Source organism: Canis lupus, chromosome 9 (assembly GCF_048164855.1).
Source record: "Canis lupus baileyi chromosome 9, mCanLup2.hap1, whole genome shotgun sequence".
In the NCBI taxonomy this organism is placed as follows: domain Eukaryota; kingdom Metazoa; phylum Chordata; class Mammalia; order Carnivora; family Canidae; genus Canis; species Canis lupus.
In genome coordinates, this window is record NC_132846.1 from 55,607,497 (window position 1) to 55,630,555 (window position 23,059).

Below are 23,059 nucleotides of genomic sequence, written 5' to 3' on the forward strand. Positions count from 1 at the left end.
AAGCTGTAGAATCACTTTATAAAGCAGTATAAAATTTGGTGAAAAGACACGTTAATCAATGTTAAAATTTTTCTGTGTTATATAAAATAAGAGGAGTCAATGAAAATGGTTTATTAAGAACAATTTTATATAGAATTCAAGTAAAAAAAGTGAGCATATTGTAATACCACTGAGATAAAGTTTCTAGTAGTACGAAAGTGCTCTATGTTGTTTAGTATATGTACAAACATACAGTACATATATACATACTTGAAGTAAATTTATAGAGACATACTTGAGTATGATACATATTGAATTCAAAAAGTTTTAGGATGTGGAGGTAATAGAATTATGAATGGATTCACACAGACCTGAAGTTCTTTTTGTATTTTTCATCTCTTTCTGTAAAGCTTCAATCTGGCTATTTTCTTTTTATGTATCTTCTAGTTTACTAATCCTTTCTGTAACTGTGTCTAATTTGCTGTTTATTGTGTTCTCAGTTTCAGTTACTGTATTTCCAGTCCTACGATTTCCATTTTATAATAGTTTCCAGCTTTCTGCTGAAATTCTTCATCTAATTGTTTAATATCTGTCAAGAACTGAGAAGAGTCTGAGATTTTATTTTGTTTTCAAGGTAACAAATTAGCATGCCACAGTTTCATGGATCTTGACAGAAGATACAGGGCTCATTGGATCAGAGAAATATCACACTGTTACTTGTAGCATGGCAAGATGCTGTGCCTCATGGTGACATTGATTTTCTTTGCTCCTCAAATACCATTTGAGGTGCAATTTAGTTGGGTACTGCAGTGGGTTTATGTCAATAGCCAAATATCTCCAAATTGGGAAATATAACTCTTTTATAATGAACTATAAGCAAATCCTCCATTTTTCCTGAAGGGAGACATCTTTATTATTCTATATAGAAAGCAAATCTTCCTGCTGCTTCAGAGGGAGAAATTACCATTCTCTTCCAAGGCTGCTTGCTACATTAGTATATTTTAAAAGAAAGTCAAGAACAAAAGCTGTCATTATTTTCCTTGTAAGATGGACAGAAACTCAGGAGACCCATAAAGAATTATATTCCAACAATTTCTTGAACTAAATCACATACTTAAAACTATTTTGAATATTTGCATCTTCCACACCTATCTTATTATCTGCTATTTGCCCTCAGTTTTTAGTACTGAGGTACTAATCTGCAGTAGTCATAGAAAGTGATTAAGAAGTAATTTTTTTATGTTTTATATCATTGAGGTTTTAGGGTTGTTTGTTACTGTGATGTACCTTAGCCTATCTTATCAGAATGTTATTTTTATTGTAATTACTCCTACTACTATTGGCAGATCTTAATGAGTTCTTCCAGACACAAAATGGAAATGTGGAAGACATAAATTCAGATAGCAAAGTGTCCACCTGCTTCCATGAGTAATACATCTAGCCCTACTTTCTACCTTTTACTTACTCCTTCTCCAAGAAGGAGGGCATATTTGATTGGTGACATAGGGTGAAGCTTTCATAAACTTTCATTTGGAGGCCCCTCCTCCCTTTTTGGAACATCCTGAGTGAACCTTCTGCCATAAGGTGAAGAAACACTGCTTGACGAGCAATCTTCCACACAAACTGAAGAGGAAAGAATGCTCTGAAAGCTAACAAGAAGGGTTCTGCTACGTATATCCCATGGATTGTTTCCAATCTCATTAATCCAAATTGTCTTCTTTTTCTTGGATAGGACTGAGTAAGGGAATAAGGAGGAAAGCACAAACTAGAAAAGAAATTCCTAATATTTCAAAGAGAATAGGAAGTTCTATTCATAAGAACAGCAAAACCTCCCTATGAGGCAGAAACACACATGTTTCTCTTCTCTTACTGCTATAAGTTACTGGGAGCAAAGACTTATTTCTGTCTAGTGCTCTGCTATGACAGGATAGATGTATTTCATTCTAGGAGGAAAATGGTGGGAAGCCTAAATGTGGCAATAGACCAAAGTGCATTCATTAAACCAGTTTACTGGGAACCAAATATGTCTTGATACTTCATCTGCTTATGCCTTCTGTTCTTCAGTTGGTTACACTTGGTAGCAGAAATGGTGCAATTGTCCATCCTAGGTCCAACATATAGGACACAAATCTATCATTTGCTTCTTGTTCTTTCCCATTTAGGGAGCCATCTAGTATATTACTTCATGGAAATTAAAGCAAACCAACAGAGGAGTAGAGAATAGTGCAGTCACATTGAGAAGTAGTTACTGGGTTCAATCATTAACTGACTCATTTCAGCAACCTTGCTACCCAGCTCTATTTATGCTGGGGTTTCAGCAAAATGACAACCACAAGTCAAAGACCTTCAGAAGTTGCTTGTAAGTGATCAACAACACAACTGCTGAATTCACAAATGCCAAGGGTCAACTGTGTGCATGCACTAGTGTGTGAGTGAAACCAGTCTAGAAATAGCACAGGTATTGTAATCCCCTTAGCCCACTAATGGAAAGTTAGAGAAATTCAGACCAGCACATGGGGTTTACTCTTTTTGCCAGAGGGCCTTTCTCTTCAGAGTTTTTCTTTTCTAAGAACCATAGACATTTATTTTATTGCCACTCTATTCCACTGCACGGTTTTTCCCTGGGCTAAGAATGGAATTACTAACATTGCTTGTTCCATACCCTGAAAATTGCTGTCAGGTGTGAATTAAATGTTTTATTTGAAGATTTGAACTCCTTCTCATCAGTCACAAAGGGAATTTTTATGGAATAATACTCGTTGGCACTAATATAATTCTTTTCATCTTAGACTCTCTAAGTGCTTTGTAAACCTTCTCTCTCCGCGATCTACATTTCAATGAGTCTTATCACCCCTCCATCTAGCATCTCTGACAGAAGCTTTATACTAACTCCCTCAACTCTTCGGAGCCGCTTTCAGTTCCATGTAAGTGGCAAACATTTGAATAATTGTTTCTGGGTACTTAGAGAAAGGAGCAAGACAATTTTGATGACCTTCTGGCATATTGTGAATTCAGAATTTAGGAGAGGTGCTAAGAGTAAAACGTGTCCCTTGAGCTGACAGGGTAGAGAGAAAAAAGAATGTTAATAGCAGGTTAAGAAGAAGCAAGCAGCCAATTACCACCTCCCCCCCTCGCCTCCTCCTGCCAAGCCTACCAAAACTTTTTTTGATCTTAAAAAGATCACAACTAGGGACGTTACGGTTTTTCACCATTTGGGCTTTCAAATCATAACTGTTTTCTAGTCACTTATGTCATAACATGTTTCAGTTGGAAGGAATGGTAAACGCAACTCATAATCATGAATAATCCAGCCAAATCAATTCTATAGTTGAGGCAATGAGGTTCAGAGACATCTACTCTTTTATTAAAGATCAAGCACAAAGTTAATTAGTGCAAAGCTGGGTTCCTGGATATTTTTTACTGCTCTTCACTCTCACAACCTCATACCAACTATATTCTATGCCCTTTCCTTTCCTTTCCTTTCTTTTTCCTTCCTCCTCCTCCTTCTTCTTAGGCTTTGTTTTCATTTTCTTCTGCATACCATAGCTAGATCTTTGTCACATGGACAAGAGTGGTTTACAAGAATGAGAGAAAAATAAATATGAATTAAAATGCAACCAATATCTAGAAGGAAGAAAGGACTAGACTCTCTTCCTTGTCATTGAGGATGGCTTTCACTTGCACATTCTGTGTCATTTAAACCTTATATTATGTCATAGGGCTTCATCCCACTAAGGATTCTGCAAAACACAGGTTGTCATGTGAGGATAAAGCCTGAAATGTATCATATACCTTGAAATAAGAACATTAGGAAAAATGTTTTCAGAATATGATATAAAAAAACACAGAGACCAGGTTCTTCAATGAATGGTCATTCTTACCTTTTATCCATAGTAGTTTTATCTTCTTAGCTTCAAGTCATCCTTTAGAGTTTGGGTCATTTAAAAATGATTTTATTTTTTAAAATCCTGTGGAGAAAGTGATATTAGATGTTGAAAGTTAAGGAGGCAATACGCCAAAGAAATTAACCCGTTGGCTAACGTTTTGAAGGAGATGCTTCTAACTGCTTTTCCTGAGTCATTCCTTCTTACTTCTGTGTGATTTATATAACTTTCAATTACTGGGTAGCACCTGTAAAACAGAATCATACAATGTTAGTGTTGGCAAGGGACTAAGAGATCCAAAAACCTTCGTTTCATTTGATGAGATTCGGAAGGATGAAATGACATATCCAAGGTCACCTTGTAACTCCTCCCTTAAATTTGATTTACTTTGGATATGAAGGTAGATTGTTCTTTACATTCTGGAAACATGGAATTTCAATATAAGACAAATCTTTGTGGCAATTTGGCCCCAGAGAATTTACATAGAGCAGGAAATTTCGAGTTATGATTCCCACAACAGTTTCAACTTGGCAATAGTCAGCATGCTCATTAAGACAGAGTCTCTGGGATTACTACATTAGCAGGTTTTCTTTTCTTTTTCAGTTTTAAAAAATTTTTTAATTGAATTTTTGGTTTTGTGTATCCTTGGTAGCTGCATTCATTTGGGGAAGACATTTCTTGTCAACCAAACACACTGCCTTAGGAAAAGGGAAAAAGTAACTCCAGGGAGTTAGGCTTGTTTAAACAAAGAGCCATCTCCGGATGTGGGATGCACAGAGCTGAGTCCAGGCAGAGCGCCACTGAGCTACTTTGCCAAGCTCATTAAATTCTTTCTTGCCTGCCACAATCACCAATAAGTTAAGAGGGTGTTTTGTTGTTCTCATCTCTCTTAGGCATCAGAGTTTTAGGAATTCTTCGCTCCTAACGTGACAGTATTTGTGGTGCTGCAGTTTGGCCTTCTTTTGATGGCTGTGTAGCACTTCTCAGAGATTATTGCAAATCATTCTAGAAGCTTGGCAGCAGTTAGAGTTTAAAAAATCTTTATAAAATCAATTTGAATGTGGTTAAATGAAAATATACTGCATCCCATAATAAAATAAAAGTTCAGATAGATTTTTTTTAACTTCTTTTCCTAAAATCATGTAAGAGTTCCCTTATGAGTCATTTATTCCCACCCCCACAATTTATACAAGTGGAACCAGGGCTGTGGAGGTGGTAGAAATCTTGGCCTAAATCAAGAGGGGCAAAGAAAACACCAGAAGCCTAAAACCTAGCATAGAGCTCAGGCCTTGAAAATATATTGTAGAATGAATCAGTTCCCAGTATTACTTTTCTTACTGCATCGTGGTTACTTGGTTACTTGCCCATCAGGTAACTCATCCCTGTCCCTCAAGTCCTCACTTGCAGATGACCCCACTGAGATGGACTCTGGCTGACCTGCATTCAAGTTGAGACATTTGAGTTCTGATGCACCAGGGCAGTCCCAAGTTCTACATCTTTCCACATGGCTTGAACAGGCGCTTCAATCAGTGACTTAATTTGGGATGGCTGAGAGCACAGCTCCCTATCTACTTGTTTCTCTTAACATGGACATTTTTAATCAGGCGCCTAATTTGGTCCTGGGGGATCTCACTCTGCTTTAATAATACATGTGACAAAATTTACCTCTTTGCTTTCAAAGTTGTTAATTATGGAGTGCATTTCAAATGAGCTATTGCAGCCAAGAAATCATCCCTTTTGGATGCTTACATACTTTAATGCTGAGAAGGAGCAATAAACATGGAAGGGTTATGAAACACCTCTCCATATGGACAGTGGTGCTTTGCAGGGGACCAAGCAGGGTAGTCATGAAGATTTTTTGGTGATGGGCTCATATTAAGTTGTATTTCAGGTTATGCTACAGACTCTGCATAACCCAGAAGGCTTAACCTGCTTTCAAAGCAGAGGAAAGAGGAGCAGACAAAGACAAACTTTAAGTGGCTAGGTCACTGAGCTTTTTAAGGAAGTAGACTTCACTTCAGGAAAAGACAGGTTTGTTTGTTTGTTTGTTATGCTTTCTATGGTGAGGATAGCCAATTGCAGATTGCTCCAGGCTTCCAGTGATCTTTGGGGTGTGTTCTCAGACTCACATGTGTTGTGAATCCTTATGGTTATTAAAGCTGTTCCTTCTTAATAAATTGAGTTGGTTTCTGTGAAATTTGTTATAGGTCTTCTGGTCTTCAGACATACAAATGCTGTTTAAATACTGATGTAGTTAAAAGGACTTAAACAATCACCTAAATCACTGTGCCTTAAAAGCAACAGAACCGAGCCAACCCATTTGCACGTTAACCTCAGAAGATGGCTTTTAGTGGCTGCGTTCCAGAGCTTCCTCTATTATTTTCTCATTACCTGAAATGATTACTAGGCTTTGCAAATGACTTTGGGTGCCATACAAAATATTTACTTTAACCCTCTAGGGTACATTGTCTTAGAAAATATGATTGCTCAGGAGTTGGAGTAGGAATAGGTCTTCATGAGGTGGCCATTTTATGTCATCTACTCAGAGGCACGCTTAGTCTTAAATTGGGAGCAAGATAGAAGACAGAGCTAAGAAAAGCTTTCTACTTTGTTTTATGAGAAAAGCCAGGGATTTTGTTTTTTATAAATTTCGAGTTGAGCTCAGATTTACTAGGCATTACAAAGGCCTTTGGAATATAGTCTGGTGGACCAGTGTGATGTGATCATGTCTTTGTACTCATCAGCAACCAAAGTAGAAAATAGATTAATTTTTGAACATGTGGGTGGCAATAATTCTCCTTCTGAGAATTGACCTAATAGAAATTTTGCCAGTAGAAACTAGGTATTTTGCAGAGTAATAAAACTATGATAAAAAAAAGAGTAAAAGCTGATTACTATTTGGCTAGATGAGAAGTTGGAGAACCATCCCTCCTGTGCTATGTAAGGAGAAACTACTGGTGACTATAAATGGCTGCTCATGTGGGGGGACTCCCTTAATATCTTGGCCTTCACTTTCCTATTTCTCAAGTGAGAACTTTGGAGAAGATGGTGACAAAGGACCTGTCTACTTTGACTATTTTTATGGTCCAGATGGTTAAGATGCTAATGTAGATAAAATAACAGATAATGCTGCTCAAGGTTTTAGAAAATCTGGTAATTGCTAAATATTAAATTATTGGTACTCCTTTTGGTCATGTAGAACATTTGCAGTTTTTCACAAGCCATATGGGATATTTTTGTACATGAATCTTTTTCATCCCAGTAAACTCCCAAAGCTAGATCAAAAGTGGTCATTTATAAGATGTTTACTATATTACCAGAACAAAGCCAGCAAATTAAACTTTCACCAGGTATGTAATTTTGCCCATGTTATTATAAATTTCCCTCAATGGATATTATAACAAAAAAGAACCAAGATCAATATGAGAATTTTGAAAATGAATTAGCAATAACAAAAGATATGAATATATATTTTTCTATATGTAATATTCCTCTCTTTATCTGACACTCAGTTTCCTGCCTTAATTTAAATTATCTCACTTTATTTATATGAGCTTTCAGCTTTTGGTAGCCCCTTTGTGATACATCAGTGCAGAACTCAATCAAGGTTGAGTGCAAGTATTCTGTTTCCAAGACTCTGGTGTTATAATGTAAACCTCCTATTATAGGAAAAAACAAACCTCTCCAGCAATATATATACCTCAAATCCTATTTTATAACACGTATTCCCAAATCCCAATCTAATCTCTCTATTATGCATGAGATATGTAGAAAGGATCTGGAGTATCATATAAACAAAGTTCCTTATTTGAATTGAAACCAGAGAGGCCTAATGGCTTGCCCATCATTGCACAGCTCTTCATAAATAGAAGTAGAGGATTCTGGATTGAAGAATATTCATGAAGAGTTGTCAGGGTGACAGATAAAAACGAGTAATATGTGTGGCACTGAAGGAAGTAAGATACTGTGTCATTTTTCTTTTTAATCTTATTCTTCTTAAAAAAATACATATTAGACTTTTAAAGTCCTGGCGTATCATTTAGGAGACTTTGTACAAGTTAATTTATGTCTCAGGATCTCAATTTTCTCAAATTATAAAATAAAATAAAAAAAATCTTAGATTGACTCAAACCTCAACTTTCTTCTAAAGTTAACATTGAATTATTTTCTTTAGGTCATACCAGTGACTTATTAAAAAGGCTTTTTTTTTTTTTTTTTTTTTTTTTTTTAAGGAGAGAGTTGTCATGAGTTCAGGAAACACCAAGATTTTCATCTTTGTGCATTTTTTCTTAATTGCCAACAAGCAAAAGATGGCAGATTAAAGGCCTAAATTTTATTTTCAAAGTCATATAAGCAGGCCAGAATTTAAATGCGATATTGAAGAATAAAATATCAACTTAATCTATTGAATTTGGATTTGGTTCCTATAATAGAAATTATTATACTGCATGGGGCAGAGAGTTCTTAACCACATGTTTTCAGGCAAATGTTGGGATTTCCTCAGCCATAGTGAACTTAACAGATTTTCACACAGTTTCTGAGGGGCCTATGGTAGAGTGTGAGTGCTTTAGACAAATCACCAAGAAGTCTTATTTTTTTTTCTTAGATTAATTCTACAGAAAAGTGTAAGATGTGGCACCTTGGTGGTTTAGTTGGTTGGGTGGCTGACTCTTGGTTTTAGCTTGGGTCATGATCTCAGGGTCATGATCCTTGGGTCCTAGGATTAAGTCTTGTGATGGACTCTGTGCTCAGTGGGGATCTGCTTCAGAATACTCTCTCTTTCTCTCTGCACTGTCTCCATCCCTAAAATAAGTAAATAAATCTTTAAAAAAGTTCTTAAGACACTGACTCTGATCTCAAGGAGCAGGGTAGTACAAGAGGCAAATATAATCCATAGTAATTATAAAACAATTTAATAGACAAAGTAATGGAGATAATATTAAGATATAAAGGAATAAGGATGTCCCATCTATCCCAGATTTGGGAGAAGAGTAATCAGAGAAGGTTTCTAGGGAAGACAATCTCTAGAAACACTAGGTGCTTTGCCAAAGACCACACTGCTAATTAGTAGCAGAGCAAACATTGGAATCTATATTCAGTCACTTTCCTGAGTATCTAAGTTATTTTATTTATTTTTAAAGATTTATTCATTTTAGAGAGAGAGTGTGTTCAGGTATGTGTACAAGTGGGGAGAGAGAAAGAGAGACTAGAATCTTCAATCAAACTCCCTGTTGAGTATAGAACATGGGGCTCCACCATGTGCTCTACATGGGGCTCGACATGGGGCTCAGTCTCACAACCCTGAGATTATGACCTGAGCTGAAACCAAGAGTTGGATGCTTAACTGAGCCATGCAGTCACCCCACTGAGTGTCTAAATTCTAATCTACTTTAAAGAGATGGAAAGGGAAGAATCTTAGATGGTGCAGTGTTCTTTCCTCTATGCTATACAACTCCCTTAAGTACATTTAACATTTTTCTGCTTACAGTAAAAGAAATTTAAGTAACTGCCCTGTTCTATTATTGTCAAACTTTTCTTTCTTTCATCAGTTGGTTGCCTGTTTATTGACTGGGTGTTATCCAAGTGTCTTCTATTGAAGAGCACCACAGTGTCCTAGTTTTAAGGAATGAATTATATTTCCTTGTTTTCTTATACTTAACCTATCAGGTCTGATGGTCTGAGGGGATGCACGTAAAATGCAATGGGTAATTACTTGCTGCTAACAATAATCAGTGTATATTAGCTAATTTTATTGTTAGTTCTTACAGAACCATACTTAGGAAGGTAAATCCATTGTTTTATAAAGGCATTAAAAGTCAAAGAACCATTTTTTTTTCCTTTTCACTGTCTAATCTGAACTATTCTTTATATCTCAACATAGATAATTCATCATCTCCTCAAGGGCAAAGATAATTCTTTACTCATTTTTTTTTTTCCATCTCTCTAAAGTGTTTTACATGAAATAAATGTTCCAGGTAGCTACTCCCTTTTAATTTGGGATACAGAGTGAAATACACAGAACATGCCTTATCCTGACCTGGAGCCCATTTCAGCTGAACCCCAAAGGACCCAGAAACTTGTGACCGAGAAATGTAAATGTTTGATGTTGTATGACATTAGGTTGTGTGTTTATTTGTTATTAAATATTATTATAGCAACAGCTAACAGATATGAACATGTAATTGATGCCCCAGTATACTGAATGTTTCTGCAAGTTAGACGTATCAGTTTCTGCCACCTTTGTGTTATACACTAAGAGTCAATTGTCTTTGTTTCTATATTTTAATTTCAATTTCACCCATTATTTGAATTACATAAATTACTTTATGTTATAGTAGTCAACAAATCATGTTAGAGAAAAAACTTGTTTCTATAAAACTAAGTTGAATAATTCTTAAAGACTTAATGAAAATGCATTGTTAAAACATTTTAAGTCAAATGAAGTGTTGGTAAGAGCTTTTAAAATGACTGGAGAGGGGTGCCTGGCTGGCTCGGTCAAGGGAGCATACAACTCTTGATTTCAGGATTGTGTGAGCCCCACACTGGGTGTAGAGATTACTTAAGAATAGAGTCTAAAAATAAATGTTAAAAAAAAAGGACTGGAGCAAAATAATTAGAAAGATCTTAATTCAGATTGTTCTTTCTTCCTTAAATTCTCCTTTTCTCTTTAAAGAAATTAAAACTGGGCATTTTAGATGATGCTACATATGGTTTTATGAAAGAAAGATGAGTTAAATTTAAATTATTGGAGTTAGCCTCATAGAAAAGGTTTTGACCCTTAATGAAAGATTGCCGGAAAAAAACAAAAACAAAAACAAAAACAAAAACAAAAACAAAAAAAACAAAGAAAGAAAGATTGCTGAGCACATGCTTATTTGTGTATTTAAGGTAAAATAAAATGTCTATCTGTATTTGTATACATTTTTATGATTTTATTTTATAACTACTTTTTCTGCTTAACTGAACAAAAATCATCTTAATTCCTTTTTATTAAGAATGTCACAGTTTTGCAGTTTTGACTTTTTTAATAGTAGTTGACTGAGTTTCAGGAACGCTGACTGTTTCTGGTTATTTGAACATTTTGTTGTTGTCCGTACAAAATCATACCTCAGAATCATCTGGATTTGAATAAATCCATGAATAGAAAAGAAAAGATGGACAGAGTTACCATGTTTTCACCTGATTTTTTGGTTGCCACCAAATGAAACCACCATATACATTATTTACCTAAAAACCTAAATCTTTGCAAAGTATGCATGAAACAGAGCCAATTATAAGAAAAAAAAAATTGCTAACATTTTCCATGCATCTGTACTTGGCTTGAGGTTTGGGAAAACTTGGATTCATTTCAGAGTTTTAAAGAAAATATTGCAGATATTGATTGATGAACCATGCTGCTGGTAGTGGTTTCTGGGATGCTGATGGTCACCTCCTGGGAACCATTCTGAGATGAATGCTCTGTGACATTTTAGGATCAAAAATCAATCTATAGGTGATGACATTCAATCACCACTGACTAAGGTTGGAATTGAAAAGAGAGTTCCAATTGGAAAAGCAAGCTTCACACCACATTACCCATAAGTCAATGGCTTGGAGTGTAGGGACTAACTACACAAAGAAATCCAAGAGCCATTCAACACCAGCTCACCAACAGTTTGGGACACATGTGAGTAATTTGCAAAGAAAGAGAGTTCTGGCTCAGACATTTGGGTTATTCTAGTTTCAAGAGTGTCAGTTCTCACCTGGACAGAAAAGGTAGACAGGGGGCTTGGCTTTAATAAAGTATACAGACTCTAGACAGTTTCTAATACAATGAGATTATCATAGGCCCATAAAACAGCAGATTCAAAGACACTGAGCTATGGTTAAAGAAAGTCAGGTGGTAGTTTTCAAGGATGTTGAATATGTTCTTCCACTCCAAGATATTGTTTTGCATTAGGGTTTTTGTTTTTTTTTTTTTTTTTTTTTTTAATTCTTCAGATTTTGAGAGAATGGGGGAATTGAACTATTTGTTCCAGGCAGGTATGAAGAAATTCTTGGGTCAGAGATATAAAAATTATGTGAAAAAAAAGTGACTATGGGTATGATGTGTTGGCATTTATAAGCCTGCACAAACCAATTCCAAAATAGTAGGCTGGTAAAACTGAAGATCTTAGGTTGTCGTTGTTCTCATTTAATTAATAAACTAACACCAGAAAATATGTCAGGGAGATTATTTCAATATTCCCGATATAAACTGTGCCAATGTAGGAAAGGAAACATTTTCTTTTCCCTCCACCTATTTTGTGTTCACTAGCTGGAGCCGTGCAAAGTAGACTGACAGAAAGAGGGGAGATTAATAAGAGAAAAACACACAGTTTATTAACATGTGCAGCATCCATCACATGGGAGAAAACTCCATGATGAATAACTCAAAGAAATGGTTAGAACTTGGGCTTATACAGCATCTTAACAAGAACAATAAATTTATAGAGAATTGGCAAGACAAAAGAAAAGGATTTTAGGCTTCCAAAGGCAGCAAACTGTGGGAAGGGAATTATATGGAGGGTAACTAATGGAAGTTAAGGGCTAATTAATAAAGGTTGTTATGCAGACCCTTCCAGTACCCTCTTTGGGCTGATGAGGATCTAGACTTGTCTCCGGTGATTAACTTCTGTCCTTCCTAGTAGAGAGGAGAGGGGGGCACCTTTACAGACTTATGTCCTGTTTTAGGCAAATAGGTAGAGGACAAGAGTTTTTCTGGTATCTGCTTCTTCTAAATTGTGGTCAGCTCAAAGTAGCAGATTTTGAGGTGGCATATTCTGTCTCCCTCCTTCAAGGAAAATTGTTCTTGAAGATATCCATGTAACAATAAAAAATAACCAAAATGAGAGATCTATGATACAGTGAAGAAATTGCTGAAATGGGAATAAAAAGAGCCACATTTGTATGTAGTCTATAATACTTCCTACTCTTAGGACTTTTGAGAAAATTTTTGAGAGACCGTATTGTTATTCGAAAACTATCAATGCAATACAAAGTATCAACACAACTGTCATCCAGTTGTTGAGAACATGTCACAATGTAATACATAAGAGCAACCTGTATCCTACCTAATACTACCTTACATTTTTTTTAAAAGATTTTATTTATTTATTTGAGAGAGAGAGAGAGAGAGAGAGAGGCAGAGACACAGGCAGGTGGAGAAGCAGGCTCCATGCAGGGAGCCCAATGTGGGACTCGGTCCTGGGACTCCAGGATCACACCCTGGGCTGAAGGGGGCACTAAACCACTGAGCCACCCGGGCTGCCCACCACCTTACATTTGATTAGTATTTTACAATCAATTGAATGACACAAATATTGACTTATTTGTATATTCACTTAGTGCTTAGACACTTCAAAGTCTCCAGCTATTTGATGGAATTATTTCCTTTTAATAACAGGTGTTTAGCGTCTTGTGGATAACACTGGAAACTGTGACACTGATATTTGCCTAGAGGGAGGGGTGTAAAGGAACTCCATCGCTGACTCTGCACAGGGTTCAGTGGCCTGTAGCCCCTATAGTTGATAAGTATTCTTGAAAGAAATGGCTTTATTAAGCACTCTGTTGACAGGCTGCCCTTATGATCTGAGCAGATGGCAGTCACTGGTCTCTTTGCTTCTTTCCTCCCATAAGCCCAACTGTCTTTATACCTAGAGAAATCAAAGTGAATAATATATAGCTATTGGTAACGGAAAAACACAAACTCCAGACTTTTTCTATTTTAATTGGACCCTCAAGCAGGGAAACAGGAAGACAGTGGCAGCTACAACACTCAGCTTCAGATGCTTTGTCTTCTGCATATGGAAACAAAGAGTCCTTTATTCTGTTCTCAGCATGGTTATTTTTCACACAGGAAGGGATGGGGCAGTTGATACAGAGACTTCATCATTGTCTGATTTCATTCCATCACATCTCCATCATTCCTTTTCTTCACATTAATTGTCCTCTTGCTGTTTTCACCTTAGAAATATTTGTGGATACTTTTTATTGCTATACTCTTTTAACTGATAATGAGTCAATCTCTACACGTTCAATTATTTTTATTTTTATGAATTTTGCTCAGTAATGAAGGGAAACAAATGGGCTTTGGAATCAGATCTGATTACAGTTTTCCTCATTTATTTTGAAAAATACTTAACATTGAAATATAACTCCCAAGACTCATATGTCTCACTTGAGCAAATGGGGCAGTCTCAGGACCTTTCTCAGAGGATTCTGAAATCATTACATGAGATAATTTCTCTGACATGATTATTCAGTCCCAGATTGTATGCTAAAATTTCAGTAAAAGTTTTATGAAAAATATTTCTAGCTCTTATAACTTAAAGACTTAAAATTTCCCAACTTCAAGCGGGTTCATGGGTTTAGTAATTCATTTGTAGTATATAGAAGGATAAAAGGGGACTTTGACATTCATGCTGGTTGGTTTCATTAAAGTGGATGGTCACTCTCAGTCCAAGAGATTGAGACAGCAGCTTTTCTTAATCCCCCATAGGGAAAATAGCAGCTGCTAAATGATAAGGCCTAACTACCACACAAGAGAGAAGAGCTGTGTGTGGAGTCTTCTTTTAAGGGTCATCTTAAAAAATACATGGAGTCAGGGAACTTTGAGGCTCTTCATTAATTTCACAGCTTGAAAAAGTTATGTTAATGTGCACTAGACATGGTACTGTTGTAGGATAATCTATCTGCTGAAACATTCTTGTGTCATCCATTAAACTTGTTACTCAGTGGGATATCTATACAACTGATGAAAGAATGAGTGATCTCACTGATTTTCTTTTGAAGCAAAATACATTTTCTTTCTAAATTTCAGTGCTAAGATTTTATTTTCTTAAAATTAAGTTGGATTGAAGCAGAGAAAGGAAAGGATGATGCAAAAAACAAAGTGAAACCACATAGTACTGTTTTGTGCTTGCCATGTCTGCTCTTTGGGACTAATTATGAATGTAAATTTCTGTTATGAAGAAAGTTTCCCTTTGCCTTGCAATTTTCCCCTTTCTTTTATGCCCCACCTGCCAGTACAAACCTGGCAGGAACCCCATAGGGTTATGGAAGAATGAGCTAAATTCATTTCTGAGTTTTTGGCATCTCATATTCTATAATCCAAATTGGTCTCTAAATCTCACAGAGTACCTAGTGGGCCTCAGTGTTCATGGTTGGAGAATGAGTAGCTTGGAGGCATATCTGTTTCACCTTTGTTTAATTCAAAGGTCAGCATGAATTTTAAAATTAGTACATACCATTAGTCACAAAGCTCTGATTGAGAAAAATTGAGGAAGTAGCTGGGAGTGAGAGAGGGAAGTGGGATCATTTCACTGTTGGGGCAAAACCCACGTCAAACTGGTTCTTTACCCCTTTTGTCCAGGATGGACCTTTATATAGATTTGAGGAACAGAGTGCTGCTCCTCAAGGTTTTTTTTCTTCTTTTTTTAATGTACTGTGATAGAAAAAGGAAAAAAAAAAAGTGATGGCCATTTGAGCAGTTTTATAAGCTAAGGCTATGAAAGCTATAATTTGAAAAACTACGTGGGTGGCAATGTTGTTTAAGAGGGAAAAGAAAAGATAATTATGGGAAAAAAAAACACTCAGACACACAAATCAGGAGATGCTAATTACATAAGATGGTTAATTTAGGAAATACAGCTGAATTAGAGTCAAATTTCATATGACTCAGATCTTAAAGCAGCAGCAAAATAACCATAGAGAGCCTGGGGCAGTCTGGCATAGGTTTTGGAGGTATAAAAACAACAATATTTGTAATAGCTAATGTTTGTTGAATGCTTACTATGTGCTATATATTGTGTTTTTAAATTTTTACCCCATTTATTTCTCCCATCCACATACTAACCAGGCCCAACCCTACTTAGCTTCTGAGATCAGACGAGATCAGTACATCCAGGGTGGTATGGTCATAGACTACCCTACTTATTTCTTAAAACAAACTACTAAAAGAGTATCATTTCCCTCCATTTGTCAGATTAGAAAACTGAAGCACAAAATAGTCACATTATCCAAGAGGTAGGACCAGAACCTAGATCTTTCTGACCACAAAGCTTCTTATTTATGAAGAGCTCCTTCTCAGAGAATCTTCTATAATTCTGCAAATCAGAGGTCTTCTCCTGGGAGCTAAATCCAAAATCCTGGATTCAAAAGAACAAGAAACCTGGAAGAAACCTGTCTGTAATTTGCTTCTGTATGTTATCTTTAATTTTGTTCTTACCAACCTAGGGCTTACTATTAACATGAACCAACTTACTAATATCAAAACGTATTCTTTAAAACATTATTTAAAAAGCAATAAGGTATTATTTCTTAACAAATACTTAATGTAATACCTTTAATAGCTACATGAAATCAAAATAAAGTCTATCTTTGAGATGTTTAATATAAAGAGGAGTCTAACTGAGCGACATGGAAGAAGTTTGCTCCAGGGAGAGGTGAAAGACATCAGTATGTGATGTCTCTTTTGGACTCTGACTGTGATCTCATTATTATCTATTCTTCTCCCTCTCCCACAGAAGTTTGGAACCATGATGACAGATGTGGAAAGCCTCATCTCTATGTGATAGTGTCTATCCTCACATTAAGACCAAACTCATTTCAACTCTTCGGAAATGGATTCACTGGTTTCAGCACAATGACTCCACATTTTTTTTAGCACCTCAAATATTTATACCAATTTGTCAGCAGCAAGTATCAGTGACAAGTGGAGATAAAGTATTATTTATGCTGATATATCCAATTTTTACTTGTTTGACTGCTTTCTTGAAAGATGATGCTTTGGAAAATAAAATGTAACATTTATCATTGTTTGGTTGACTGTGGGAGGTGGGGCTTGCTCTCTTCACTGTGATCCAGTTAGTTCACAGAACTGAATGAACCTTCACAGACCATACCCCATTCAGCCTATGGCTCCACAGCCCCAGCACAAGAGAGACATTTGCAAGCCACTTTTGAAAGGCAGAGTAAACTGGTTTTATTTTATTTTATTTTATTTTATTTTTTTTTTTATAAACTGGTTTTAATACAGATAAAGATAAGTTGCTTTCTACAAGTTGCAACCTGTTTCAAAGCCAATGGATAAAAACCATTGCAGTTTTCAGATTTGCAATATCACATTGTTGCTATATGGGGAGGAGGAGAGAGAGTGAATGGCAGACAGAAAGGAAAAAAATGGTTGACAGTTTCAAAAGGTAATAGAGAAGACTGTCTATATTCCCCCCTCACCACAACATTATTATTTATGGAGTATTTAAAAGAATAATTTAATTAATTCACTTATTCAACCAATATTTGTTAAACACTTACCACATCCTAGAGACTATTCTGCAGTATAGGGATATAATAAGGAACAAAAGAGTCACAGTCCATTCCCTCTTGAAGCTGCTATTTGGGTGGGAGAAACAGATAAGAAATGAATAAGCTAGAATTTAGTATGTTACATAGTAACAGTATTATAAAGAAAAATAGAGCAGGAGTAAGAGGAGAATGAGCAACACCATTGCACACTGTTGTGTGGTTTGTTCACTGCACAAATGCACTCAGTTGAGGGGCTGAATGGCAATTGAAATTAACAAACATGTTGAGTCCCATATGTGCAGAATGATTGTCATGGTCTGAGGGTGAAGGATGGAGAGATTAGCAAAGGTTAAATTAGAACAATTTAAAAAACAGTGTTGGGGAATCTACCCTCTACAGGTTGCAACCTGTTTCAAAGCCAGTGGATAATAACCGTTGCAGTTTTTGGATTTGCAGAGGGTCTGCAAAATCACACACTACTAAATATTTGGGGATGGGAAGAGGAGAGAAAGACTGTGAATGTAAAGGAATAAGACGGCTGGTGAAGTTTCACAGGAAGGGTACAGAAGTTTATTTATCTGCATTTGGCCCTCACCTTAGTACTATTATTTATGGAATATTTTGAAAATTAATGTAATTTATTCATTTATTGAACAAATACTTGTTGAATACCTCCAACTAGACCCTTTGACACTCCCCAATTCTTGATTCAATATTTGATGGATTTTATTTGAAGATAACATTAAAATCATACTTTTGCTAAGTTTAATTTTATTAAACTTTGTAGTCTGGGGCTTCTCCTCTTTCTGTTTTGCAAGATGCTCCTTATTTGGGGGATTTCTTTCCAGTGACTTTTAGGTGACCTAACGTGAGTGTTTTCATTTTCATATTTGGAGCCTCAGAAAACATAATGGTGGTGAAAATCAAAGACATCTAGACTTTTTGTGTGAACAACAGATTTTTACGAATGCACTGTGCTATACATAAATTGCTATGTTAGTTTCTTTTTGAATATTTAACTTTTAGTCTGAAAACTCTGAGGAAGACTGATAATCATAGCCAGTTGTGGGCTTAGTTGACCTTATTTTAAAGCAGTTACTTACCTTCTATTTTTGCCAAATGGTTGAAAATGACCTTAAAACATCTCCATGAATGACATGGTAAAGAGAGAACAGGGAATTTATATTATTAATATTATTATTATTATTACTATTATTATTATTATTTTCCTCCTTTTTGTCTTTACCAATTATTCAATCAGTTGACCAATTTCGATTTGGTACACATCATAGGTAGATGGCATTGTGCTATTTGTGTATGCGGTATTTTAAAAAGGAAGACTGAGCTCTAATATGTAAGGAGCTAAATGGTGTTGGTTAAGTAAAACTAAGTTCAAAACATTGGGGTGGATATGTAAGTAAATGCTTAACTTCTGTAGTTTGAAGGTCTTGAGTTATTAATTCATAGTTCTTGGTTGTAAGCAAGGGAAGCTGAGTCTAGTAGACTAGGGAAATGGAGTTTAAACTTATCATGTGCCTCATAGATCTACTGGGAGAGCAGAAGAATAAACCCTCGAATAAACTTTGAAAAAGGCATGGCTTAGAACACATCTGATGAGTAAACTGCTGCTTCTGCTGCTGGCCATCAGATTCTAGAATTGGCATGATTGCTAATTATGGGTCAGATGTTCAATCCTGCATCCACTGCAACCCTGCTGCCACAAGCAAAAAGGGAACTCTTCATCCCTGCTCTCTGGTATCACTAGCCATGGGGGCCAAGTCGAGGATGGGTAACTCTGAAAGAGCTCGTCACCTTCTGAGTCTGAGGAGGAAGGGATGCTATGAAAACAATCAGCTCTCATTTCTATTTTCTAATGGTGGTCTTTGCTGTCCACCCAAAATGATAAACTGTGGAATTCTCCAAACATAAAAAGGGTTCTGATGCTTTGTAGCCAAAATAAGTGATGAATTGTCACTACAAGAATCAAAGTCAGTCAGAGAAAGACAAATACCATATGATGTCCCTCATACGTGGAGTTTAAGACACAAAACAAATGAGCAAAAAGAGAGAGAGAGGCAAACCAAGGAACACACTCTTAACTATAGAGAACAAACTGATGGTTACCACTGGGAAGGTGGGTAGGAGGATGAGTTTATAGGGGATGAAGGAGTGCACTTGTTGTGATGAGCACCGTGTGATGTATGGAAGTCTTGAAGACCTATATTGAAACTAATATTACACTGTATGTTAACTAACTGGAGTTTAAATAAAAACTTCAAATGAACAAACAAACAAAAAGAATCAAAGTCAATATTTTTCTCCCAGGCCTATTGATTCATATCCACATATGCTGAATAGGGTGGAGGGAATCTTAGATTTCATATTACTGGTCTACTCTTTGTAAGGCTACATTCAGCCAGCCAACCATCCCATTTTTATCCTTCTACCTCATCGTCTTATGTGAGAGGTTCAGAGATTATTTCATATACCATTTACCTTTTTAGAGAGCAAATAGAAAACCACTGGACTGACATAGTAGCACTGATAAGTTTTGAGGATTTGAGTATGTGTTATAGAAACATTCTGGCAGATGACAGAGTAGTCTTTTCTAAAAAACTCAACTATTCTAGCTACAAAAGCATGTTTTTAAAGAAGATTCAACCTTTGGGATGTATTAAAAAGGAAGAATAATTAGAAAGCTTTTAGAAAAGCATCACCAATGTCAAGTGATATAATAGAACATGTACAATTAGAAAAACTTTTTGAGGCCCCAATAAAACAGAAATATAGGATGGAATATACTCTAAAACTTCCAGATAGTCTCTATATTGAACAAACTAGGAAAATGAACATCTGAAGTTGAGACTCATCTTTAATAGATATTATAAAAAATGATGTATGGTTGACAAATGGTCACTATACTTACCGTGATGAGCACTGAGTAATATATAGATTTGTTGACTCACTATGTCATACACCTGAAGCTAATATAACATGGTAGGCCAACAAATATTTCAATAATAAAAAAGGCAAAAAAAAAAGATTTTTGATCCTTAAAAACTTAAGAAATAAAACATACACGAGAAACCACTTAATATAGTGATATTCAAAAGTAGAGCTGAAACTAAATATTCACTTAAGTGCTGAAACTAAAATAATTCTTCACCAAATGCTTTCATTTAGAAGAAATGTCTCTTTGGACAGACATGTTCAAGAAGCAACATCGGTGCTGCTGGCTGAAGTTCAAAGCCACCCATTTTAGAGGGCATCACCAGCACCACTAACTTTAGAATGAGCAGAAGCATTGTCTTCTTAAGACTGTAATACACATAAGGAAGAACAATTGATTGGGGACTGAGTTTGTCATCCCAAGACATGTATTGTTGGTTGGATATCAGACCCAACTTCCCTGCACATAGCTGAGGCTTTATTAGCTTTATTGAATGACACTCAATCCCAAGACCTATGGAATGTATCCTAATTCCCTGAATTGGATTGTTTTACTTTATCGTGAAATGTTCAATAACCTTCCATTTGTCTCATTACTCTCTGAGGCCATGGAGATCCATGAGATGAACAGCTGATACCTAACCACTGTTCCCGAGTAGGGGAACTTGACATTGCAACTTTCTTGGAGCTCACAGTGCTGTCTACATGTAGTTTTTTCAGTACGCATAATCTAAGAAGCAGTTCCTGCAGTGGGATGCCTGCTTGGGCACAAGGAGAGGTTCTACAGCTTTCTCCGTTGGTGTTTCTGGTTTTGTTTGCTCAGGTGAAGCTTATTCCCAAAAAGGTTTGTGCTGGGAAACACAAATGGCAAATATCAATGGTTTTTCTCACTGTTTTTAGTTTTCTGGGGCTTCCCTTGGTTCTTCCGTGGAATCTCAAGAGTCTTTCAAGGGATGTCTGGATGGCCTGGCTGCCACCTGCTCCAGGCAGTTCAGTTCTGCTTTCATCTTTTATATATTTGGACTTGGTATGGTTTTATTTTTGAAACATAATTCTACTGCTAAAAAAAGGAAAAAAAGAAGCTTTGGAAATCACCGGCATAAAGAAAAATTCTAAAGTCTCTTTCTCTTTCTCCTCCTCCTCCTCTTTCTCTCTTCCCCTTTTCCTTCTCCCTTCCTTTCCCTTCCCTTCCCTTCCCTTCCCTTCCCTTCCCTTCCCTTCCCTTCCCTTCCCTTCCCTTCCCTTCCCTTCCCTTTTCTCTTCTTCTCTTATAGAATTTTTTATTCCAAATATTCTTTGCTTCTGCAATAATAACCAACCTATGGTGCTTACTACACATGAGGCACTATTCTAAGGGATTTGCATGTATTAAATTCACTTAATCCTCAAAACAGCTTCATAAACGAGGCATCGTTTTTACCCTTACTTTATAGGTGAGGAAAAATGGGAACAGAGACATTTTAGCTTGCCCATGATTCATACATCCAGTACATGGCAGGGCTGGGATCCGAAACCCAGTAGCACAGTTTCAGAATCTGTCCTTAAATCTACTTCGTTATATACTTCTCCACTGTATGCCACTATTTTTCTCTCCACTCCTTAAGTTTTTGAGCAATGACGTGGTCTCTGATCTAAATGAAGTGCTTAAGAGGTAGGGACTGGCTATAGATTTGGGATTAATTTTGTGACTAAAACAGCATCCTGCACAATTATTAACCTTTTCAAGAAATTCCTGAAGCTTATTAAAATATATTCATAGGGGACATGTCAGAAGACTTATGTATATGGCATGATTATTTTCCGAAATCTTCTTAATGGTTATGATTATAAGGCTAAGAAAGTAATTGCTTAAGACTATCACGTGCTTGCAGGTATCATCTATTGACATAAATAGGAAGTGGTCCTTTCCCTATTTCTATTTACCTTCTCCCTCCTAAGAACATAACTTTAAGTTCTCCAGGATCTGCATATCTACCCAAATCATAAGTGTCGCTCATAAAACAAATATAAGGGACTAAAGAAATGATCTGAGTCTAATCATTTAAAATCTCCATATACATCCATTCTTCCAAATTCTCGGCCTTAGAAAATAATTTCCCCATCTTTCAGGTTGTTATGAAAACTGAACTGGAATTAGCATATATTCTGCTATTCATCTGGACTGAATCAGTGCAGAAATGCTCTGATGTGTGCAGCTGTCTTTCGCTTTTAGGGTTGCCACGTTTCGTTCTTGTCATGGTCTTCCCCGGGGCACAAAAAAAGTGGATCTCTAATTTCTCAGAGAAGCTTATGACCCAGGAAGGTTGTTCTGAGAAGTTTCCCCCTTCGATACCACAAACTGGAGTTGTTGATCATTCTCACATGAAGGAAAGTAAGCAATGATAATGTTAAACAGGGGTAAGAGCTAGCCTTTATTGAGAGCTTGTACCTCAGGCATTTTGCGGGCAACTCTGTGCATATGATCACATTTAATCCTCATGCCAGCATCTCGGTGAATGACCCTTGAATAAGAGACGAGCAATGACACTATGAAGTGAACGCAATTGTCTCCCATTTTCTATAAATGGAACCCTAAGGTTCAGAGGGGTTAGGTAACTTTCCTGAAGTTTCCGCCAGGTAGGAATGATTAATTTGCTGTGACAACCAAAGCCTCCATCGGAGGAGCCAAACTATTATGGATCTCATCCAGCTTCCATGGGGATGAAAGTGAATTGAGGCTCATTCAGACATACCAGGGCTGAAGAAACAAGGGGAGAGTGGCATCTCTTTTTATTGGTAAAACCCCTAGATTATGGGCGAGGGCTGCTATTAATTGGTTTTTAGCACAAGTTACATTTGGCTCCCTGACTGGTGGTAGAAATCCCTCTCCGCTGGGAATTTCTTACCTAATAAAAAGACTATTTCCCCTCCACCCCCCACTT

At 36.5% G+C, this 23,059-nt stretch overlaps 1 long non-coding RNA gene across 1 annotated transcript in view; it reads left to right on the forward strand.

Annotated features, from left to right (window-relative positions):
• The window catches only part of LOC140639462 (uncharacterized), a 60,113-nt gene extending 43,419 nt beyond the window's left edge, over window positions 1-16,694 (forward strand). The window contains exon 3 of the long non-coding RNA XR_012036174.1: window positions 16,409-16,694. This is a non-coding gene — a long non-coding RNA (uncharacterized lncRNA). The remainder of the gene's footprint in view (window positions 1-16,408) is intronic.
• The last annotated feature ends 6,365 nt before the right edge of the window (window positions 16,695-23,059 follow it).